Below are 22291 nucleotides of genomic sequence, written 5' to 3'. Positions count from 1 at the left end.
CAATACAATGTCTTTGTAGATTGTCATGGTAACTTAGCTTAATGTATTCTTGGCTGAATCAATAATATATTTATCAAACCTAGCACAATTTTTAGGAGCTTAAAATAAATCTGACTCTGTGTTGTTCTCTGCTTCCCTCTCTACTGTATGCTCTTCTCTTGAAATTCTACCCCTCCACCCATTCCCCATTGGTAGCTCCCTGTGTCGACTTCACCCACAAGTTCTCCTCCTGTGCTCCACCACACTTCCCTTCATGATCTTTTAAAATAGGCTTCTTTTTTAATGTTTTTTGTGGGGGGTAGCAGCTATCATTTTCTGCAGTGCTACTGTTGTTTTTTAAATTAGCTTTTATGCGCATTTATTTATCTTGTTTTTACTTACTGGTCCAAGATTGGAATAGTAAATATTAAAATAATACAATGGCAACCATGCTATACTGTATGCACCTGTGGAAAAAGGATAGGCATATATCATCACATTGGGCAGCTGAGCGTCATGACACATATGTGCCCATCCCTGATGATGCATGCGCTCATACAAGTCATTGAGGGCCTTATTTATGGGATTTTAGCATACAGCAGCGCAGCATGGCACCTTGATGTGCTGGCCTATCCCAAAGTAAAAGGGGAGGAATGCACAGTATTTAGGCGGCCAGGGTGCCTGTGGAAGAGGTGTGGCGCAGCAGCCAGGGTGCCTGACTCCGGACCACGGCGTTCATGGTTCGATTGCGGGTGGCAGGTTAACCCGGCACCATGTGACTCTGAGCAATAGCTCGCTTAATCTTCCCGACAGCCTCCAGCGCCAAGACACCTCTCCAGTGGTAGCTGTGCACTTTACAAATGCTGGTATTTCATTTATTTATTATTTTATTTAAGCAACACAGTTTATTTCAGTCCTTTCTCTCTGCTGGTGCCATTTGTGCAGCCTAGCACCAAGGTAGACACCTTTGCAATTGGCCATGTCTGAACTGGGGTGGCTTGGTGAGCAAAATAACGATGGATTAAACCCAGATCTGTGACTGGGGGTGAATGTTTTGCCATTGTGCAACATTCCATCCATCATCTTGTGTGTTTTGCTGTTCACCCTAAGGGTGTGCCCAGACGTGGGTCCCGTGCTCACTAAGCCACTGGAGTCAAGCTATCCTGGCTGAAGACGGCTGATAGCCAGAAACCGGTCCTAGGATGCTTGATTCCTGTCCAAGGAAGACATGGCTTGGCAGATCGGGCTGGACTGTTTCCATGAGGCACAGGGTCAAGACTGATTTGCATATGGCCATTTCTGAACTGGGGTGGCTTGGTGAGCAAAATAACGATGGATTAAACCCAGATCTGTGACTGGGGGGTGAATGTTTTGCCATTGTGCAACATTCCGTCCATCATCTTGTGTGTTTTGCTGTTCACCCTAAGGGTGTGCCCAGACGTGGGTCCCGTACTCACTAAGCCACTGGAGTCAAGCTATCCTGGCTGAAGACGGCTGATAGCCAGAAACCGGTCCTAGGATGCTTGATTCCTGTCCAAGGAAGACATGGCTTGGCAGTTCGGGCTGGACTGTTTCCATGAGGCACAGGGTCAAGACTGATTTGCATATGGCCATTTCTGAACTGGGGTGGCTTGGTGAGCAAAATAACGATGGATTAAACCGAGATCTGTGACTGGGGGTGAATGTTTTGCCATTGTGCAACATTCCGTCCATCATCTTGTGTGTTTTGCAAGGGTGCCTCCATTGCATGCATGATAGTTTTTGTGCAGGAAGGTGCACCTTCCTGCACACAAACAATCCTAAGCAGCATATTCCTCTTTATAAGAATGCTGCAGAATGCAGCACATATAAAAAGAGGAAAAAGCAAGGAGAAGTAAACATCTTTCTGCTCATTATGCCTCACTTCAGGAGGCATATTGATTTGGTGCTTCCCCAGGTGTACATAACTTTGCAAATCTGGGGCAGCATCAGATTCCATGGGTGTTCCTTGGGAAAGCCCACTGCAATTCCCATGGAACCCTTCCCAGGCGCACAGTAAGGCGACACGGCAATTTGCGCTGCATTTCCTTACTCATGATTTATGAGGCCACTCAAAGCCACGCAGGCTGGCTTTGCATGTTTTCATTAATCATAATAAGAGCCTTCCATCACACATGTACCACCGTACGTGGTGCAAAAGTGACGTAGGGCTCTCATAAATAAGCCCCCAAGTTTTTTCCTTTTTGTTTTGCAGATGTTGAACAGCATCTGCAAAAAATCAATGGCAAAGACAGCAAGTTAAAAAGGTGAGATATATTGGCTTTGTCAATGCATGTTCTTTGTTGAGAAGAAGTGAAGCAAAAAAAATAACAATATCAGATTAGATCCATGTGTACCTCAAATTGCATGTTAAATTTAACAGGCACAATCATTACAACAAATACTTTCCTATGCATCCTTATAAAAGATGCCAGTATTATGATACAAAAATGGCCTGTTGACATGTTTGTTAAAGCTAAAGACACACAGCTGTACTTAAGCAGAAACCTATTATGAGATATTCATTTTACTGCTCATTACCTGAGGGTCCATTCTGTGACTCCACCTGGCCCAATATTCTGCGGGCTGTGTTCCATGTCACCGTAGTCTCGGGGGTGTTATGCCATTACATTATTATTAGTATTACTTCTTCAGAGCATACAGTATTGTTGGCAGCTGAATTGTTTGCACTCCATTCCTCATGCTGTTAACCATTTGTAATCATAACCCAGTTTTAGTGGTGGGCATTATTTTCTTCAGCATCTAAATTAAAGGACTGTCTCGTCCCTACTCTGAAGCAGGATACCTTCAAAATTGAGCTTGCATAATTAAACATTCACTGCTACACCACACTATAGTAGCATATTATTCATCAATGAGCTTCTAGCCGCTTCAATGGACCGCTCTCACTCTCTGTAGGTTTGGTGTGATAATTGCCTGAAAGGATACTGCCCCCTTTATTGTCAACCGGGAAGATAGTTGAACAAAAAGTCTTGCTTTCTATTGTAGAAATTAGACAGACCATATTAGAATTGGTGCTCAATTTGACCCATGGTTCCACTTCCCCACAATTTTTCTCCAAATATGTACAACATCTTACCAACATATATCTCGGGGTGAAGGCAAAAGACACATTACTGAACACCACCAAAGAGGCACTAGTATGTGCCCTGCAAAAACCCAGGCGGGACCTCGTACACTAAAAGCCATACTGGCCTCTGTTGATGCTGACAATGAATTACACAATTCTGAGCAAAGCTTTAGCAAATCGATCGATAAATGTCATTTTAAGATTAGTTCTCAGGATAAAATCAAGTTCATACCAGGTAAGAGGTTCATACCAGGCGCCTAACATTTAGAAATGTTTCCAAATAATGGCACGTGCCTAGAAGGTGAACTCACACCAGCTGTCATATCCATATCTATCAGGTAGAAATTTGATACGCTGGAGTGGCAAAACCTGTTCACGGTACTGAAGATACTGGGTGTAGAAGCAGGCATTGTAGCATGGGTTTCTTTGTTGTATACAGGTCCCATGGCAAGATAAGTCATTGGCCAGGTCATTTCGCAAACATATGATATGTGGAGGGAACCAGACAGGACGATCCTTCATCCCTGCTGCTGTTTGCCACAGCATTGCATTTGCGCACTTGTAGCTGAAGCAATTTGGGCGGCTTTATCCACGTCACATCTTCATATGTAGATGCCATATTGCTGTACCTTTGGGATGCGGCTTCGGGACTAGGCCCGACTATTGCAAAGCGTGAACAATTCGGTAATATGTTTAGCCTTAAAACGAATCTTTTGCCTTTCCAATCACATAGATTGAGAAAAGTACCAAAGATTCCCTCCCTGAATTGAGTGTATAATGAGAACATAGCACATTCAGGTAACCGGGCGTTTTTCCAAAATTAAACAGATGTAATTGGCCCTTCGGTTCACTATTTCCTTCTGGCGGAAACTTCCAATATCGATGATGGGCAGGCTCGGTTTAACCAAAGTGGTGGCATTACAGTGAATGCTGAATTCATATTTTATTCTCTAAAGAGTAATTTAAATCTCCATATCTAAGTAAATTGATTTAATACTGGCCGACCTCATATGAAGTCTAACCTGTGTCCGTTGATGTTAAGTACACTCCACTTACCACTGAGAGAGTGGCCTGTTCTCCAGATGTTAATTGCCTGGTAGTCCAGCTCCAATGGATCAGCAGGTACCTTTCCCAGACTTTATCGACAGAGGTCATTTCTATTTTAGGAACTTTGAAAAGAAAGACTACAGTAGTAGGAATCTTTCATCGCAGATGGGCATGCAATCAGGGCACCTTGATTTTACAGGTGGCAGAGTACTGCTGGGGTAAAGAAAAACTGCCACAGACATTTCAAAGCTCTTTGTTTTGTCTCTGCAATATCTGGTAGAGGGTGGTGGAATGAATGGTTCCATCATCATTGCAGAGTGGACCAGGTTTGCTATAGCTACAGTGCGATAACTATATGAGACTGCGGCGCTGAATGCCTTCCATTTAGTTTCTCACCAAAATATCAAGTTTGAAAAGAGACCACAATGAAATTGAAGGCACCCAGTCATGCAGTTCTGCATTGCATTTTTTTACACAAGGGAACAATAGGAAATTGATCTACCAACTGTATAAAGTATTATTAGCTTGTATTTCCCATGATTTAAAGGACTTTTGGGTAGCAATGGTTGATAGATCTTGATCTGGAGGTTACTGACTTTGATTGGAAATTGACACTAGCGTACCCATCAAAGTTGTTTAGAAGCACATGATCAACGTGCTGTAATACAACTATACATACCATATGCCCAGACAACTGGGACAGATCTACTTGAACGTTCTTGACGTATTCCCTCGGTGCTTGATAGCAGACGATGATTTTCCATGTGGGGTGGGCTTATTCCAAATTTGCAGCTTATTGTGGCAAGGTCACAGAAATATCAGCTGCAAGGACGAACAACACCAGACTGTGTAGGCCCGAATTGTATTTGCTGGGACTGATGACAAGAAATGAACAGTCCTATTGTAGTGTAGTTCCTCTAGTACCCCTGCAGGACCTGCGCTTTTGGATAACATACACTGTGGGTCTGGTGGTAGACTGATTCTGTGCACTCCCACCCCGTATGTTAGTCTTGTTTGCATTAGCTAGCTCACAGTGCCACTAGAATCTCCTTTTATCGGAGAGATTAGTTTTTGGCAACCTCAGAACATAACAACCCTAATTCCTCAAACTCATGAAAACAATATACTACTTTTCACTCAGTCACTCTTGCTTGCTCATTTGGTCTCAGAGAGAAACACAGAAGAAACAGTTGAGCGTGTTCACAATGAGAATTTATTGAACCGTTGTTCTTCTAGTGTAAAATATATGTGCTGCTACAACTGTTACACAGTAGCAGAGATATAGGATGAGCAGTACAGTGAATAAAAAGGAATAGTACTGTTCAACCATTTTGCAACAGTCACAAACATATACATGAATATGAAATGTATTTATAAAATAAAGCGCATACTCCTACGATGCCTGTGAATAGGTGAAAAAGAGTAAGTAAGCCTAGGAGCCAAGAATCCCGCTAGGATTTAGTCGAACGCCATTACCTGAATAATGAGTGTGTGGGACCTCGTCCTGGTCTCGAGTTGGACACCCCGCAAGGGATGTTTAGACCACTGTCAGCTGGAGCGACTGCATGCAGGAGCATCAGCGTCTCTGGTCAGTGTGTTGTCCTTGAAGTCTCGGTTCCCTCCAACTACTTATAGCAAGAGGTGCTGTATTCATACAGAGTCCTTTTGCCCCTTGTGCGTGTGTTAGCCATTGTTTTATATGGGATTAAACCTTGTGCATAGATAACAGAGGTGAAGTATACCCCCCGGGTAGTGTCCTCATAAATTATTCACATGTGCTAAGGATGACGTCTTAGCGTTATTGATTGGGAAAAACTCTTTCTCTGCATGGAACTAGGTGAAAGGTTTAGTATATGAAAGGCATCAATCCTTATAAGGCGTTCTGTTCCTATAAGGCGTTCTGTCCTTATTAGGAGTTATGTCCTTATAAGTCTCGACTATGTAGGGAAAGGGTCCGATGTTCTCTGGACCTATATTAGAGTACCTATATGAAACAAAACACCCACTCCTCCTAATACTCACCCATAATAATACACAATTGAGATACACATTTTAACTAGGTGTCAGTGCATAAAATTATCAATGAGCCATTTCAAATGTTTCTAAAAATGTGAAAAAGTTATTTTAAAAAAGTTTAAAAAACGAGGAGAGAAAAATGTTCTCTTGAAATATGATTTCTGTTTTAAAGTTCCGCGAATCACAGTCCTAAATGAGTTCGATCATACACATTGAACTACTATAAGCGCACTCAGAAGGTCATGCTGTGTTATTGAAAGTGTCATTTTGAGGAATTTTGTTGAAAGGAAAGGGGAAATACTCAAATTCATTCCCATCACATGATGAGCCAGATTTAGATTAAATGTACCTGCTGGGAGGCGCAACATTATCTCTGCCTTCTGTGGCAGGGGACATACATTGTAATACCTCGCTTAGCACATCAAGAGTGCATAGATGAAATTCGGTGCTGCCAACAGCTGGTGGAGAGGCAGCCGATGCTGTAGTCGATACCTCAGTGCCAATGGTGGAGCTGAAGTACAACTCTGTTGAAAAGGGCACCTCGAGGAATGTATTTGTCAAGATGGGAATACGCTGAGGATACAGTTGTGCATGGGACCTCAGTGGTTCCAGCTTGGAGTCTAAGTCCGCTGGCATCTCCGTTAAAGGTGTCAGACAGATGTCCAACTCGCATTCTCTTCCGCAAAACAGGCATTGGAAAACAGGTACGATGCAGTCTTCAAAGACTGGTTTGAACGATAGGAACCAAGAAGCATCTAGTGCTCGAAGGCAAGGTGCACCCAGATGTTGTACTATGTGCTCACTGTAATATCTCTCCAGGAGAGCTTTTCCCATCTCGCTGGTGGTTGGTCCGTCCATTGCATAGCAGGTAAACGCCAATCAGGATTCCAGCTATTGCGAGCAGGATCAGAGGTAGACCCCCGAAAATGCTTCCAAGTACGGAGTGTATAAAGTTAGGAATAACTCAGAGGATTACCTGAAAGGTGTTAAGGAATCCTGACCCTATGGTCTAAAATATGTAAACAATACCACTCATATCTGACATATTAAGGATACGACTCACCATTTCTACGAAATGTAGGGGGCAGTTTGAACGAATACGCGCCTGTAACTCTGTCGAGGTCCTTGCGATTTGAAGTTCAAAGGTTTCTCGAGCGAAGGTTAAGGGTACGGTCTGCTACAAAAGCATGGCTTTTATTCTGCTCAAAGCATCAAACTGTATAAAATAATTCAGTGAAGGCCATAGTGGCACCTCCCTGACTGTATTTGTCGGTGGAAACAATACTTGCATACAGCAATTAACCCTGGTATTCACGGTGACCAGATAGGCAATGCCCAGAAGCATGCCACAGCAACCTTGATCACTCAGCATCAAGTAACTTCCATTCAAAAGTAACTTGAATGCCGGTGTAATCACGGCAGCTGGAGTTCCTGTCATGTGGCAAGACAGATTAGGTATTGAACCATTGCATGCTCCATGCGAAACAATATCTTGGCACATGAGAGAACCGCTTAAAGTGTTCTTGCAATTTGTACCACTAAGAAACACTTCTCGATCCCCACTCCGGCATCGAAAACGACATGGTAAATCCCAGGATTTCTTAATGTATTCTTTACCCAATTTTTCATACCTGTCTGGCTGCCTTTGCTCAAGGCAACAGTGAAAGGTTGTGACCGGGAGAGTGATTTGGCCGTGAAGTAGCCATTCTGTTGATGGTAATTTCGCCACTGTGAATGGGAGCCTATCCAGTTTTTCAATTTGCAGCATTGTATATTTAGCTCCTCTTTGTGCCTTTTCTTTCTGTGTATCGGTTAGATTGTATTCTGAAAACAGAGACGTACTGTTTATAAAACGCCAAGGCACAAGTCCTGCATGCAAAAATTGCAGTGTTCAGCTTATTAACATAATAGAACGTAACTGAGATTGGCTGTGTTGTAATATGGCTAAATTCTGCTCCAGTATGTCAATAGCAGAAGATACAATGTTGCCCAATAAATATATCCTGGAGGTCAAAGCTGTTAACCCATTGTCTACCATACCTAAAGCTTTTTTTAAAGTTTATACAGTCTATTTCCCGTATTCTCTCTGCGGCTTCCGGTTGGGAAATCTTCCAGTTTTCATTATAGGCAGCATAAATGCCAGCATGCATGAAACGTTTTTGACGTTGTTTCCAGGGTCCTTGTAAAAGGTCCCTAAGATCCATGTTGCGTGAAAGTAGATAACTGTTGTTTTACTTCTGCAAGCGTTGAGGTTTCTAGCCAATCGAGGCACAACTTCCAAACACTATAGGATGTCACTAACCCTGGATGTTCTCTCTGCACATAACATGGGTCTGGCCTATGGATACTGAGTCCCTCGGTTATGTTCAGGAATCTTTTATAACATATGTTCGTGTCTAAGGGCCAAACCACCCACTCCTTCCAATTTGGGTCTGTTGTATTGTACTGTAAGTTGTCATCTACTGTTGCCCCTTCTGTTGTAGTTGAATTCTGCCACCCCTGTGTCAGTGTTGGAAACCGAGGAGGATTCAGGTCCTTGTTCCGGGCTAGTCCAAGACAGGATGTCTGTTGCACAGTATCATTTAAAAAGATCACCTGCTGTGGAATGAGGCATGCTCTAAATAGTGCCTCTGTACCCTGGACTTGCCAGTCACTCGAACCCCAAATTGGTTTGGAGGCAATTTTGTCTTTCCATAGGTTGAAACCCTGTTTAGACACTTGGGCCAGAAAGGATGCAGATTGACTCTGTTTAGTGTTTGTCAACATAATTTTCAGTGCTGATATTGGTGCAACCTTATAGTACTATGAGGCTGGATCTGTTGTGTTAAACCCTGAAAGGTATGAACATTTCTGTGCAAATGCTTGTGAACTACTTTTTGGTGGTGTTGGGCAATGTTCCCTCTGATAGTACTCAAAAACATTCCTAGCTAAAATGGATTTGTGCAGGAAATGATGACCATTATGTTGGTAACAGTACAATGTGTCATAATTTGAAGAACCCTCTAACTTTTTATTGTTAGAAAATGTAGCAGTTTTCTCTAAATTAGACAACATATTATTGATTGTTTCAGTGTCCCAATCATCAGAAAATTTACTTGAGGTAATGATATCACTTAAAGAAATTTTGAATACATGATTCATTTTTAAAAGTTTGGTCGGGCCGAAAATGTTAAAATCAACCTTGTCCCATACTATACCATCCGGTATAGGAACTGCTGTAATGTTCACTGATGACAAGTCTCTTTGCTCACGATGTGATGATGGATTTGGCTTCAGTAGGATATTGACCTTTTGGGCTGTGGAACTTTGTTAAAGTTAGTGCCCATTATTAAGCATACTAAAAGTTAGTACTAAGCCTAGCCAGAAAAGAGAAAACAATATCCCAGAAATTACTCAGAGTTTAATCCAAGGTGATACTAGGTATGTCTTTTGAAGAAAGAGAAGAAAGTTCATTAATTGTTGCTTGATTGTTGTTTTGGATAGATCCATAGAAAACGTATCAAAGTTAATAAAATAGCCAGAAGCAGTTCAATGAATTGTAGGAATTGCATCAGGATTAGTTGAAATATTATTTTCCTCTTGACGAGGCATGTTGATGTGGACTTCTGTATTAGGTCTAATTGCAACTTGTGACTTATTCTCATGTTCATTTTGTATTTGAAAGTCTGGTTCAAGTGGAACAAGTTGAGACACAGAGGGACCCCCTGCAAAGCACGATGGGACCTCTATCACAGTACCTATATGAAACAAAACACTATCTGGCAGATGCATCAACGAAAATACCTCCCGGTAAAACACCGATTCGGTAAAACAGGCCGATACCGAAAGCAAAACCAGAAAATGGTATGCATCAAACAAGAACTCGGAAAAAAATATAGAATCGCTAAAATCCCCCGCGGTAAATTACCAGATCACTAACAGACAATCGGAATTACCGAACCCCAAAGCTGACTTCGGAAATACCGAATCGCTATTAACGAACCGCAATGGTATGCATGAAAAGTCGCTAATACCGAAAATCCCTAAAATCGCTATTTAGCATGAGCAAAATAAGGGGAATCACAATCAGGAGGTAAAGTTAACTGAAGGACAGAAAAGAAATTCTAACCCCATCAGCAGGTGCTGACAATCAGTAACCCTTCATAAATGCCCTGGGAAACCCCACATGTCAACCAAAATGGCTGCCCTCTACGTGCTTGCTAGGAGGAGGAGGATCAACGCCCAGGCCCAGCGCAGGAGGATGATACAGGACAGGATCTTCAGGGTGCGCATCACTTTGCTGGGGCAGACCGAGGAACAGGTGTACGACAAGTATAGACTCAACCGCGCCATGATAATGCGCCTAATAGCAGACCTGGAACCATTACTGCTGCACGAAACCCGTAGGACCAACGCCATACCAGCCCATGTGCAGGTCCTATGCTGCCTGCACCTGCTTGCGTCTGGAAGCTTCCAGGGGGTAATAGCTGAGACTGGAGGCGTGTCGCAAAGTGCTTTATCACGATTCTTCCACCGTTTCCTAGAGGCCATGCTGACATTAATAAATCGCCACATTACCTTCCCCAGAACCCCCCAGCAGCTGACCCGCACCAAACGGGAATTCTACCAGGTGGCACAATTCCCCCATGTCATCGAGTGTGTTGACTGCACGCATGTCCCCATCTGTCCTCCATCAGCCACCGAATACATATTCCGCAACCGGAAGTCATATCATTCTATCAATGTGCAGGTGGTGTGCAATGCCAAGCACATAATTACGGAGCTTGTAGCCCAATTCCCCGGGAGCACACACGACGCCTACATATTCCGTCACTGTGGCCTCCACAGGCGCCTATCAACGGTGAATTCGGAGAGGGACACCTACTAAGTACATATAGATGCATCATCGTACTCTCCAACCACTCCATCCCCACATGTATATTTTCATTCATGCTGATTACCATTCTCTCCCCATCCTGCAGGTGACAGCGCATATGCATTGCGTGAATATCTCCTCACTCCCTATCTCAACCCAGCTATACCGCAAGAGCAACGCTACAACAGAGCACACATCAGCACCAGGAATGTGGTTGAGCGGACATTTGGCATCCTCAAGAGCCGCTTCCGAATACTGCACAAGACTGGAGGTGCCTTGCAGTACGACCCAGTGACCTGCTGCCAGATCATTGCTGTGTGTGCCATCCTGCACAACATCGCCACACACAGGGGGATACCCATAGAGGTGGACGGAGAGGATGAACTACGTGCACAGCAACCCCCCCCCAACACCGACAGGCGCATGTGCCCAACACAGCTGAAGGGCAAAGGAGGTGGACATACATCACACGGAATCATTTCTGAGACAGGTAAGAGAGTGACTTGGCAACAGGATCAGTTTTGCAAGGGTTTAATGGGCATGGACACCTGACTGGTGCAGAAATACGTAACACAAACATGCTGCTGCTGCAGTTAAAGTCAAACTAAAATTGTCACTTCTCAGAACGGGTGATGCGTGCGGCACCTTAGTCTGGCCATAGTTACGTCACCAAGGACAGTGTGACTTTGCCACATGTTCACTTCCGTTTGCCGCGTACCCCCAGTCTCTTGTCCTGTGACTCCTCGGCTTCTACACGATGCGAGTCAGAGGCAGTTGCATTGCGGCCACTGCGCCTCCTCCCGCTGGACTCCGACAGGGAGACGCTGCTGACACTGGAGGCTGCCTCACTCCCCTCTTCCGCTCCCAGACTGCTGACACTGGCTGACCCAGGCTGCAGTTGCTCCACTGCAGTGGTCACCCTCTCAAGGGCCTTTGCCACATCCCCACAATAATGACCGAGGTCCACTTGCAGGGACACAGACCTGCGGGACAGCACAGCCGTGCTGTTGCACAGCTTATTAATGGCCTTGTTAGTTGTATTCACTGCCAGCATGATCTGCCTGTGACTCCGGCGCTCACTCTGTTGGCCTGCGACCACGGCACGTGTCAGTTTTTGCAGGCAAAGCTTGATTTCATTGTTGCCGGCACCTACGGCAGTGGTGTGCTCACGCACAGCATCAGTCATGTTGCCTAGTTTGTTGCAAAGTTTGGTCATGGAGAGTTTCATGGCACCCATGTGTCTCCACTGCAGGCACTGGACACGCAGCATCCGGGTCTCCACAACTCCGTACCCTTCGGACAGATCGACTGGTCTTGCAGCAGCCAGACCCGGGGGCACAGCCCTCTGCCTGATGCGCTGTCGTGCTGCAGTTTGGCTGGTTGGAGTGACGACAGCCTGGCGTGGAACATTTGGGTGTGCTGAACTGTGATCCGACTCCATCACGGGCAGGGAGGGAACATCTGCTCTGCGGCTCTGCGGAGTGGGCCCGCACTGGTGGTGGTGGTGGTGGTGGTGGTGGTGTCTTGGACCGCGAGGATGGTGGTGGTGGTGGTGGTGGTGTCTTGGACCGCAGGGATGGTGGAGGTGTTGTCCGCCGTGGTGGTGAAGGGGAGGACATGGCTTCAGCTCCCTGTGAGCACTCCGCATCTGACAACACTGGCGTCTCTGAGATGACGAGGCGGGCACTGTCGTCAAAATCGATGGGGGATGCATCTGTGTGTGAAACAGTGCATAGTTATTATCATGGTATAGTATGTGACAATAGCTGTGGCATCTCACAATAAATTACTTTTTCTGACTGACATTTGGCCCTTTGCTGCTGTATTCATCTCTGGGCTCTGGCATGCACCCATTCATGTATTGACTACAACTCCCATGGTGCAACACAGTGGTGAGGGTATGTGTTTAGGGCAACGCTACATGTGCACTGGGTCTGGCATGGGGGATTGGGCAGGGACTTAGTACGCGCTGCATTGTTACGCTGCCATGCTTCTTACCTTGTCCTCCTTCCGCAGCACCAGAGGTGTCCAGACGTGTGACCCCCACAACAGCTTCCGGTTCTATAGTGTACTCCACTAGATCCTCCAGGGCTGTGTTAGGCGTCACATTGGATGTGCCCCCTCCTGTGCCAGCAGCATCCCTGACCCTCTGCGCTATCTTCTCCTTGGCCCTCTTACGCAGGTCGTACCAGTGTTTTTTTAGGTCGTCGATGCTGCGGTGGGTGACTCCGCAGGCATTTACCTTGTCCTTGATGCGCAGCCACATCTTTCGTTTTTCTGCCTCTAGCACCTTCAGCGACAACTTCCCAAACAGTCGATCATTGTTGCTGGTCACACACTCTATATGGATTTCCAGCTCCTTATCAGAAAACTTGCGTTTTCGCTTTCGGGGTGTGTCCTTTCCCTGCTGGGGGGCCTCCTTCTCCATCTTGTCCTGCTTGCCTTGTCCTGGTTGCTACTGGTTCTGTCAGGGTCCTCAACTCCTGTGCTCTGCCTCCTCCTCTGTGCTACTCCGAACACTGAATGCAGCATGGCTGTCCTACTTCCTGGTTGTGATGTCATCGGCCTGCTTCCGAGGCGTAGCGTAAATTTACAGTTTTCGCTATTACCGAATTCGCTAATACCGGATTCACTAATACCGATTCGGTATTAGCTAACCTGGTATTTGCTACTCTCGCTGTCGTACTTTCGGTATTTAATAGCGATTTTTACCGATTCGGTAATTTTTACCGATTGGTTTGATGCATCGCGGTTTGCATGTCCTTAATAGCGATTCGTTATTTTTCCGCTATTACCGACATGTATTACCGATTGTTGATACATATGCCCCTATGAGAATTGAGGATTTAATGATGCTCTTTGCCTGATAGCTGTGACATGGATTATATTTAGGGTTTCGAAATTAAGCAATTGCTGTAATGATCAGAACTGGGATGCTTAGAATTAAGAACAGGTTGGTAATGGAAAGAACTAAAAAGCACAGTATAAAAAACAAACAACTGTATATGCCGGGCAGAACTCGTAGAATTTCACACTGCAGAATTTCTGAGGATTTACCAAAAACTCCATGAGATTCCACCAAATTCCGCAGGCAGGCAGAAAAATGCTCTTCCTGCCAGCCGCACTATTTTGTTCATTCTGGTAGCGCATTCCGCGCTGAAAATCTGCATGAACAGCACCATGCAGTTACGCATGGGCAAGGCCATTTTTTTTTACCTGCTTCTGTTTCTCCTCCTGGCCTGCTTCTAATCCTACCTAATCCTTCCCTATCTGATGACCCCAATCTTAATCCCTCCTGTCATTTACCTTTTTTTATCACTGTCTGTCTTTGCACATCTGTTTTTCATGACTTTTTTGCATTTAGTTTTTTGTTTTCCTTTCCTTTTGTCCTCCTCCACTGGTTCCCTTTTCTGCTATGACAAAAGCAGCCACCAGCAGTGTTGATGCCAACTTGCACCCCCAGGGGTGGCATAGCACTTTCCCGCAGAGGTGCTATCCAGCCTCATTTTCAGCGAGGCTGAGATGGCCACACTAACCTTATGAGTACACTGCTACCTCTCCCCACACCAATCTATTGGATACACGTGGACACCAGCAATGCACTGCTTACAACCTCACATATTACATCACTCATGATATGTTCTATGCATCATTTATTAAAGAAAGAATCCTGGAAAACCAAGGACTGTGTGTTTGCACAGCTGTAAGGTTGATGGACAACCTAGTTCAATAAAACAATTGTGTTAATATTTTAGGGAATGTATGAAAAACAAATAGTACAAAGACCTTTGGTATTCATGGTCATTTATCTGCATTTAACACGGTGAATCAGAAAATCTCAAAATATAATTCAATTCATTATACCTTGTACTCTGAACGACATTATTTGTTCATCCCTATTGTTTGGTTGAATGTTGCTTAAAAAATGAAAGTATTACAATATTAATTCTACAGCCCTGTGTAAGGATAACCTTTGGAAACTTTATGAGAAGATATCAGTTTCAGGACACTACGTCACAAGAAGAAATGGAATGATTCTCTCATTAAGCCTTGAAATTGTTATATAAATCCCTGATGAAGGGTTCTGGAGTGGACCCGAAATGCATTTGTTTTGATTGTATTGAAGAATTAATATTGTAATACTTTCATTTTTTAAGCAACATTCAACCAAACAATAGGGATGAACAAATAATGTGGTTCAGAGTACAAGGTATAATGAATTGAATTAATTTTTGAGATGTTCTGATTCACCGTGTTAAATGCAGATAAATCACCTTGAATACCAAAGTTCTTTGTACTATTTGTTTTTCATACATTCCCTAAAATAATAACACAGTTGGTTTATTGAACTAGGTTGTCCATCAACCTTACAGCTGTGCAAACACACAGTCCTTGGTTTTCCAGGACTCTTTCTTTAGTTTATCAGTACCCAGGAGGGAGGTGGGCACTCTCCCCAACACATGTGTTAGCACGCAAAAGAATTTACAAAAAAAAATTACATTCAAGATTTACCTTTATACGCAGGTTTCTATTTTAAATACAGGAGGTTGTGCAGATCCACAAACACTTTTTGTACTATGCATCATTTATGACATAATGGATGACATTGTAAATGATCCCATTGCAAAGGGAGATTGACATTGACTTGGTTCATCAAAGCGGGCGGAGAAGCAAAGATCATTTGTTGCAATGCATGAGTAGTTCTACATATGTTTTTAGGTTTGGGAAACTAGGAATAAGATATCTGATCTAAAAAGTATAATGCTGCTGTGCCTGACAAAATATGTTTTAGAGACTACCACTAATCAGTTTTTTAATCGTCTTTATTTCTTACATCAGCACCCAAGAGCAGGAGATCATCAAGGGGCAAAGGGGGCTTCCATCAATAGGGCCGCTGTGGGTGGAACTACCACCACAACCACTAGTGCATTGGCAGATGATTCTGCTGACCCCAGCAAGTCATGTTTATTATTATTTCTTTCTGTACCTCTCTCCACCAGTAAACTAAGTTGGCCTTGTGTATTTATTTTATACTATCTACTTTTCAACTCTCCTATCTAATGATTGTTATTCCTGCATTACCCTGTTTTCCTATATTTCCTGTTTCTGCAGCTGACTTCCTCCTGTCTGTAACATTCTTCAGCTCTCTTTTTTAGTAAGCGGTCATTCGTCCCTGTGTTATATGTCTTGTGATATTGTAAGACTAAGAGAACAGATTTTTGGTACCATGAAGATTGCAGGCCCAATTATACTATTATTCATCCAACAGTCAGAAAGAGATAGAGTGGTCATGGACCTCCAATGTTGCCTTATTTATACAGCAGACCAGAAGTTTCCATGGCAGTGCATATGGGCAGGGAAGGAATGAGATCTAATTACCAACCAATACCATATGTCCTTCATTGATCATTCCCTTCCACCCATTTATTGTGCTTCACTCTCATCCTTTATTAGCTGTATCCCTTCATTAGGAGTAAAAGGTTTTTGATTGACTTGATTACCTGGCTTTTTAAACATGTTCTCCACCAACAAACCTCCAAAAGTGATAATTTTGATGCAAGATACTGATAACTGAACTGTAGTGCGGTATTGCTGTTGTACTTAGCGAAAAATAATTATTTAGGTGTTGAATCTGGTATCTAAAATGAGTAATTTACGTTTTTTTTCCTAGCCGTAGTGACCACCAGTGTCACAGCCAGCACCAGCAGCAAGACGGGGAGTGGTACGGAAGAGGCCCAGGTGTTCGGGAGGTGTAGCAGACTCAGGGACAGTGGTAAGTGACCTTGTTTGCTTATTGGCAGTACTGTGTTTGGTAAGCGAGGCTGATATCTCACATATCACCTTTCTTCCCCCAGCCTTTCGCCTCCTAACAGCAGCATGGTTCAATTCGACGCTGCAGTGTATGCTGTGCAATGTGTGTCTGCTGCAGTTAACTGTGTGGCATTACAAAGTCTGTACAGCATTACAAACTGAAAACAAGGTGGTTTTTCTGGTGCCCACTCAGTAACCTACTGTTCGTTCTCCACTTTATCATTCTTTCCTTGTCCTAGCTTACAAAAAATTGTAAATTCCATTTTCCGCATGTATCATATTTTTCTGCCCAAGTCGTTTATATTTCATGGCTTCCATGACTTTTCCCATTTTTACCTTTCGTCATTCATCAACCAAAGTGACTGACTAAACAATAGCATAGCACAGGATTAGTGACACCCAACTATTATAGTTAAACCTCTACCTACATTAGTCTCTCTACGTTACCTTTCAGTAGAGTAATTTTCCCTAATTCCAAGTGAAGGTATTTGTTGAAAATGATTTGCGATGAAGGTCAGGGTGTAATGTGCGACTAAGTGCATGATTTCAGAATTGGGCAATGGGATACCCTGTGACAAATGCACCAAATAAAATATAATCTATTCCTTTCACTGTACTGCATATATCATTTATAATCTATGCACTGTCTAGTTACGGTGGATGGAATATCTGATATACATCATGTGTGTGATTGAGTATTTAATCTGCTTCTTCTAAAGTTTGAAGCCAGGGTAGAATTGAAGAGTTGAAGAGAGAATTGAAAAGGCAGTCATAGAAGAGCAGAGCCATCGGAATGAATTATAAAAATGTAATAAATTATCCATTACAGCTGACCCCAAAAACATGCTGCAGAGTAGCAGACGAGCTAGCATGCCTCCATTAATGTTGTACATATACTATCAAGTATACTATTAATTTTGCTGCATATATGCCTTACTCAATAATGAGAGGTCATTCACACTAAAGAGCCTGATTACAATGTCAGTCAGAAAGCCTCCAACCTACAGTCCGATCCCCCTAGACCGTGTCGAAACCCATCGTAAATGGTCGTTCGTAAACAATTATGACTGACTGATTACAATGCAGGGGAACCATTCAGTCATTCTGAATCGTCCTGACCAGCATTCAGAGAATCTGAGTTGTTCAAAGCTGATTCGTTTAGCTCTATGGACAGATTTTCCGATCGACCGATTACAATGTTGTATTCCAATATCCTTTCCGACTCGGTCTGTCCGACATGCAAATTGTGTCTGAAACTGACTTTGGGGGCCCCTACCTGGCACCCCTTCCTCCAGAGGTTTCTAATTTGGGGTTGAGGGGGTAGCCCCATGTAAAACTATGCATAGTGTGGCAGGCACCATCATGGGCCCGCCACATTGTGCAAGATTTTCCACAGACACCCGTTTTCCCCATGTGAGCCTGTGTTGTTGGTCGGAACACAGGATCTCATTGAAGTCAATGGAAGTCCTTCCGAACGGTGTTCAGAAGCATCATAATCCATTGGGAGGAACCGTCGACCCCGAGTCGGTCGGAACCGAATCCGACAAGGCGTCGAGAGGTTTAGTTTCCGACCGATATCGTAATCAGGCCCTATGTCCTTCAGTTTAGTAAACAATTGGTACATTACAGAAACTTTTAAGTACAGTGATTCATATGTATTTGTAAAAATATTTTAAAAATGCACACTACAATATGAAAAAGAATAAACCTTGATGCATTTAAACAATATCCTAAAGAGTAACTTTTTGTGCATGCTTGTGTACTTTTCCAGATGGGATACTACAACATATATGTGATAGAACATTATATCTGCAAAAATCCTGTTAAGTGATCTACTTTTGTTCCTTATTAATTTATCAACTGGACATAACAAAGGACATACAAATAATGTTTTTGGGTATGTATCACTCTGTCACCAACGTGTTCACATTCCTGTCTGTTTTTTCCAAAAATGCATGCCTTTCAAATTCATTTTTCAAAACAGAATGGCTTACATGCACATTTGTGAAGGAGTAAGGCATCATGTTAATCTGTCACTTGTAATACATTAAAAAAGGATTTTTCATTGAAAACTGATTTGTAAAGTGTTTTTAATAAACAGTATAGCCATTTAAACTCATATTTCTAGTCATTTTGGCTCACATGCTCACTATTGTTTTTTTATAACACTAACATACATTTGTGATGTTTGGAACAAGCACTGTTATCATAGGTGCATTTTATTCTATGTCACCTGTAATAGGGACAATGTAACATCCTTCACAATTGTGATGGAGCATCCCACCTGACACAATTAAAAATGTTGGCCTGTTTGGTAGAACGGTCCCATATAACATTTTATAAACTTGTGTATAATTCTTTTTTGCCAGGCATGTGTCTGCTAAAAACAGTTCTTTGGTAATGATCAGAAATATATTGGTATCATTTTCCACAAAGGAATATAAAAAATGCATCTTTATTCAGCTTGTGCAAAATTTACACCTTCAAGAACTCTTCTTGTGTGTTGGACATGTTTTGACCTTTATGTTGATGCCATAATTTGTTGGTGTAACCAAAAATAGTAATTTGAAATGGAAAACACAAAAAGGACTTACCCCCTTGATCCTGCTGTCAGACTCTTAACTGCCCATCAAGCAGGGGATGGGTCACTGCAAGTATGCAGGCCTTTGGGGGATCAGGGTTTGGCATACCTCACCTGCATGGCATGTTGGAAAGAATGGCAACGTTGGAATTCTGCTGACTTCTTGGTCCAGTGTCATAGGTCCTCCCAAAACTTCCTGCAGTAAATGCTGCACCGCTTGAAGACCCCAGGATCTGCACATTCATGGCAATGGCATATCAGATTTCCGTCTTTGTTTGAAGTTAACCTGAAGTGATGCAAAACACAATTGTTTGTTTGTATTGATGTAACACAATTTTGAGGCATCAATCACAAGCATTTTTAAAAAGTGACAACAGCATAGTTTATCAAATAAAAAAAATGCATTAACCTATTGAGCACCCATATTTCTTGTTATGTCCTTATTTTATTAATCCAGGCCAGTGACTTCTTGTAGTTTGAAGTATTTGTTGGATAATTCAAATAGCATAAATCAATTGTATACGTTAATTTGTCTTAGAAATAGGATATATGTTCAAAATTAACATAATGAAAAGTTTGTATATATCACATGAAATTGTTAAATATACATATGTATATTTAGATATACATACCAAAAATAAAAAAGGGTGTCAAACAAGCAATGCATACTAATGTTGTAGTTTGTCTAATTGTAATGTGTTTAAAAATACACACCACAGTGGTTCAATGTAAATAAAAACAAAAAAAACAGAAATGTTACTTCAATCACTACACTTCACTCAGAAACTAAAAAGGAACGTCTAGCCAGTCTTTGAATTATTTTAAAAGTAAGTACAAATTACATTTTCTTTTTTTAAATGTACCTGTTTCTCTCGTGAACCATACAAATGGCAGTACAGGGACAGTACCTTAGTAGCTGGCATCTCCAGCTCCTCTGATGAGAAGTTTGGGGCCCTGTCTCTTGCTTTTCCTGGCATTGTTTCTCACAGAAGCCAGAAACAGCAGCAAAAGTTGAGGAGGTTTTGTTTGCAATGTTAGAAGGCAAGTGAGCTTCCACGTACATCTACACAATGTGTGAGATCGTCAGCGTAGACAGACACATCCATTGGCTTTTGTGCATTGTTTTCATACAATTTATCCTATGGCTGTGTTTATCGTGGAGTTTCACACCCACTGCCAGGTCAACTTCCACAAACCTCCTTCTATTTGTAAATGTCCTGATGGCAAGGTCAAGCATCCACCATTTTAAATAGTGAAATAGTGTGTTTGTGAATGTTAAGTATGTCACCACCACTCAAAATGGTGGCTAGTTTGTTAACATATACAAAATGCTAAAGTTATTAATTTGTTTTGACACAAAAGTATTATGTAGTGCGTTACTGTGGTTAAAAGCAATAGTTGTTCCATTTTGTTTACACTTCCGTTGACAGAACTTTTTATGAAAAATATAAGAATGTGTAAATAAGGCATTTAAAATATATTATTTGCACATTTCATTTTTTTTAAATGCATGTGTCATAAATTACATTTAAAAAAAAATAATGTTGTGCAAAATTATGTTCAGATATTTTTTTTAAACTAACTTAAATGAGTTTGCAAAAATTCACCACAAATTGTTTTTCTTTAAAATGCAGACACACGAACGCATGGAAAGTGAGGCGAGGACAGCCTCAAGTTATGAGAATTGCAAAACCATTTCCAGACCTTGTCACCATGGACGAATGGGATATAATCAAAAAAATGGAGATTAAATAGGCAAACTTGGTTTATGTCATTAGGGATTGTCAGTTCTTCTGCCTCACAATAGGAGTCCCACAACAATAACACTAATAGTGAAATGAATGGAAGTACTCCCTTTTGTGGCCACAGGATCATTCCAATTCACTGTAGCAGTGTCTGGTGGAATGTCACAACCATCGTTCAGTGGTGTGCTACAAGAAGTTCTTTCTTCAATATTGAGACACATCAACAGCTTCATACAGTTTCCACAAAATGAGGATTTTGCCAAAGTAAAGGGAGATTTTTATGCTTTGGGTCACCTACCAAATGTGGTTGGAGCAATTGACTTTATACATATTGCCTTGATGCTACCAAATGACAGAGAACAAGTCTGCCGGAATCAGAAGAATTTCCATTCAATCAATGTGCAAGTTCTGTGCTTACTAGATTTGTACATCACAAGCATGTGTGTGCATTTTCCAGAATCAACACATGATCTGTTAGTACTACAGAACAGCACAATGCCCCTGCAAATGTCGCAACGTGGACATGAGAGGGCCTGGCTTATTGGTAAGTACAATCTATGAATATATTTCTTAGTGAATGTCAAGTTTATTGATCAAAAATAGCATCACGTTTTTTGGCTCTCTTCTTCCATATATTATACTCAGCTTATCCTAACCGACCATGGTTGTTAGCATCTCTGAGGAATACAACAACGCCAGATTAAATCAGCTTCAATGAGGCCCATGGAAGTACAAGGAGGCCATAATGGTTCAGCAATTCATCAATGGGTACATGAGAAACATAGGATAACAGACAAAATATGTCTACTTACATGGATGCTCCACCAACTTCAATGCCCACATAGTCTAGGAGATCTTAATCCCTGCCAACCACATCTGCCCAGAAATGCTTCAACTGCAGTGTGTCCCAGTCAACTCTATAGAGCTGCTCTATCTGGAGGCATATGCAGTCCAATTGATCTTTACGGACCTTCACAAGGTATCCCTGGATGACTCTGACCTCACAGGCTAACATGTTGGACAAGTAATGTGTGACCATCCACAAGAACAACCCAACGTCCTGTTCATTCATGGGGTAACAACGAGTATTCCTCGGCATGATCCCGCCCACAATTATCAAACACAAACCCCCAGAAAATACTTCTAGA

The 22291-nt window shown here is 42.5% G+C and overlaps 1 long non-coding RNA gene across 1 annotated transcript in view; it reads left to right on the top strand.

The window, feature by feature from the left end:
* LOC144827616 (uncharacterized) overlaps positions 1-18919 on the top strand; it is a 47360-nt gene extending 28441 nt beyond the window's left edge. Inside the window, exons 2-3 of the long non-coding RNA XR_013610270.1 lie at positions 16678-16779; positions 18589-18919. This is a non-coding gene — a long non-coding RNA (uncharacterized LOC144827616). The remainder of the gene's footprint in view (positions 1-16677; positions 16780-18588) is intronic.
* Positions 18920-22291: the final 3372 nt, after the last annotated feature.

This window comes from Lissotriton helveticus, chromosome 4_1 (genome assembly GCF_964261635.1).
Source record: "Lissotriton helveticus chromosome 4_1, aLisHel1.1, whole genome shotgun sequence".
Classification (NCBI taxonomy): Eukaryota; Metazoa; Chordata; class Amphibia; order Caudata; family Salamandridae; genus Lissotriton; species Lissotriton helveticus.
The sequence above is the reverse complement of the archived record's forward strand: the minus strand, read 5'-3'. Positions and strand labels throughout refer to the sequence as shown.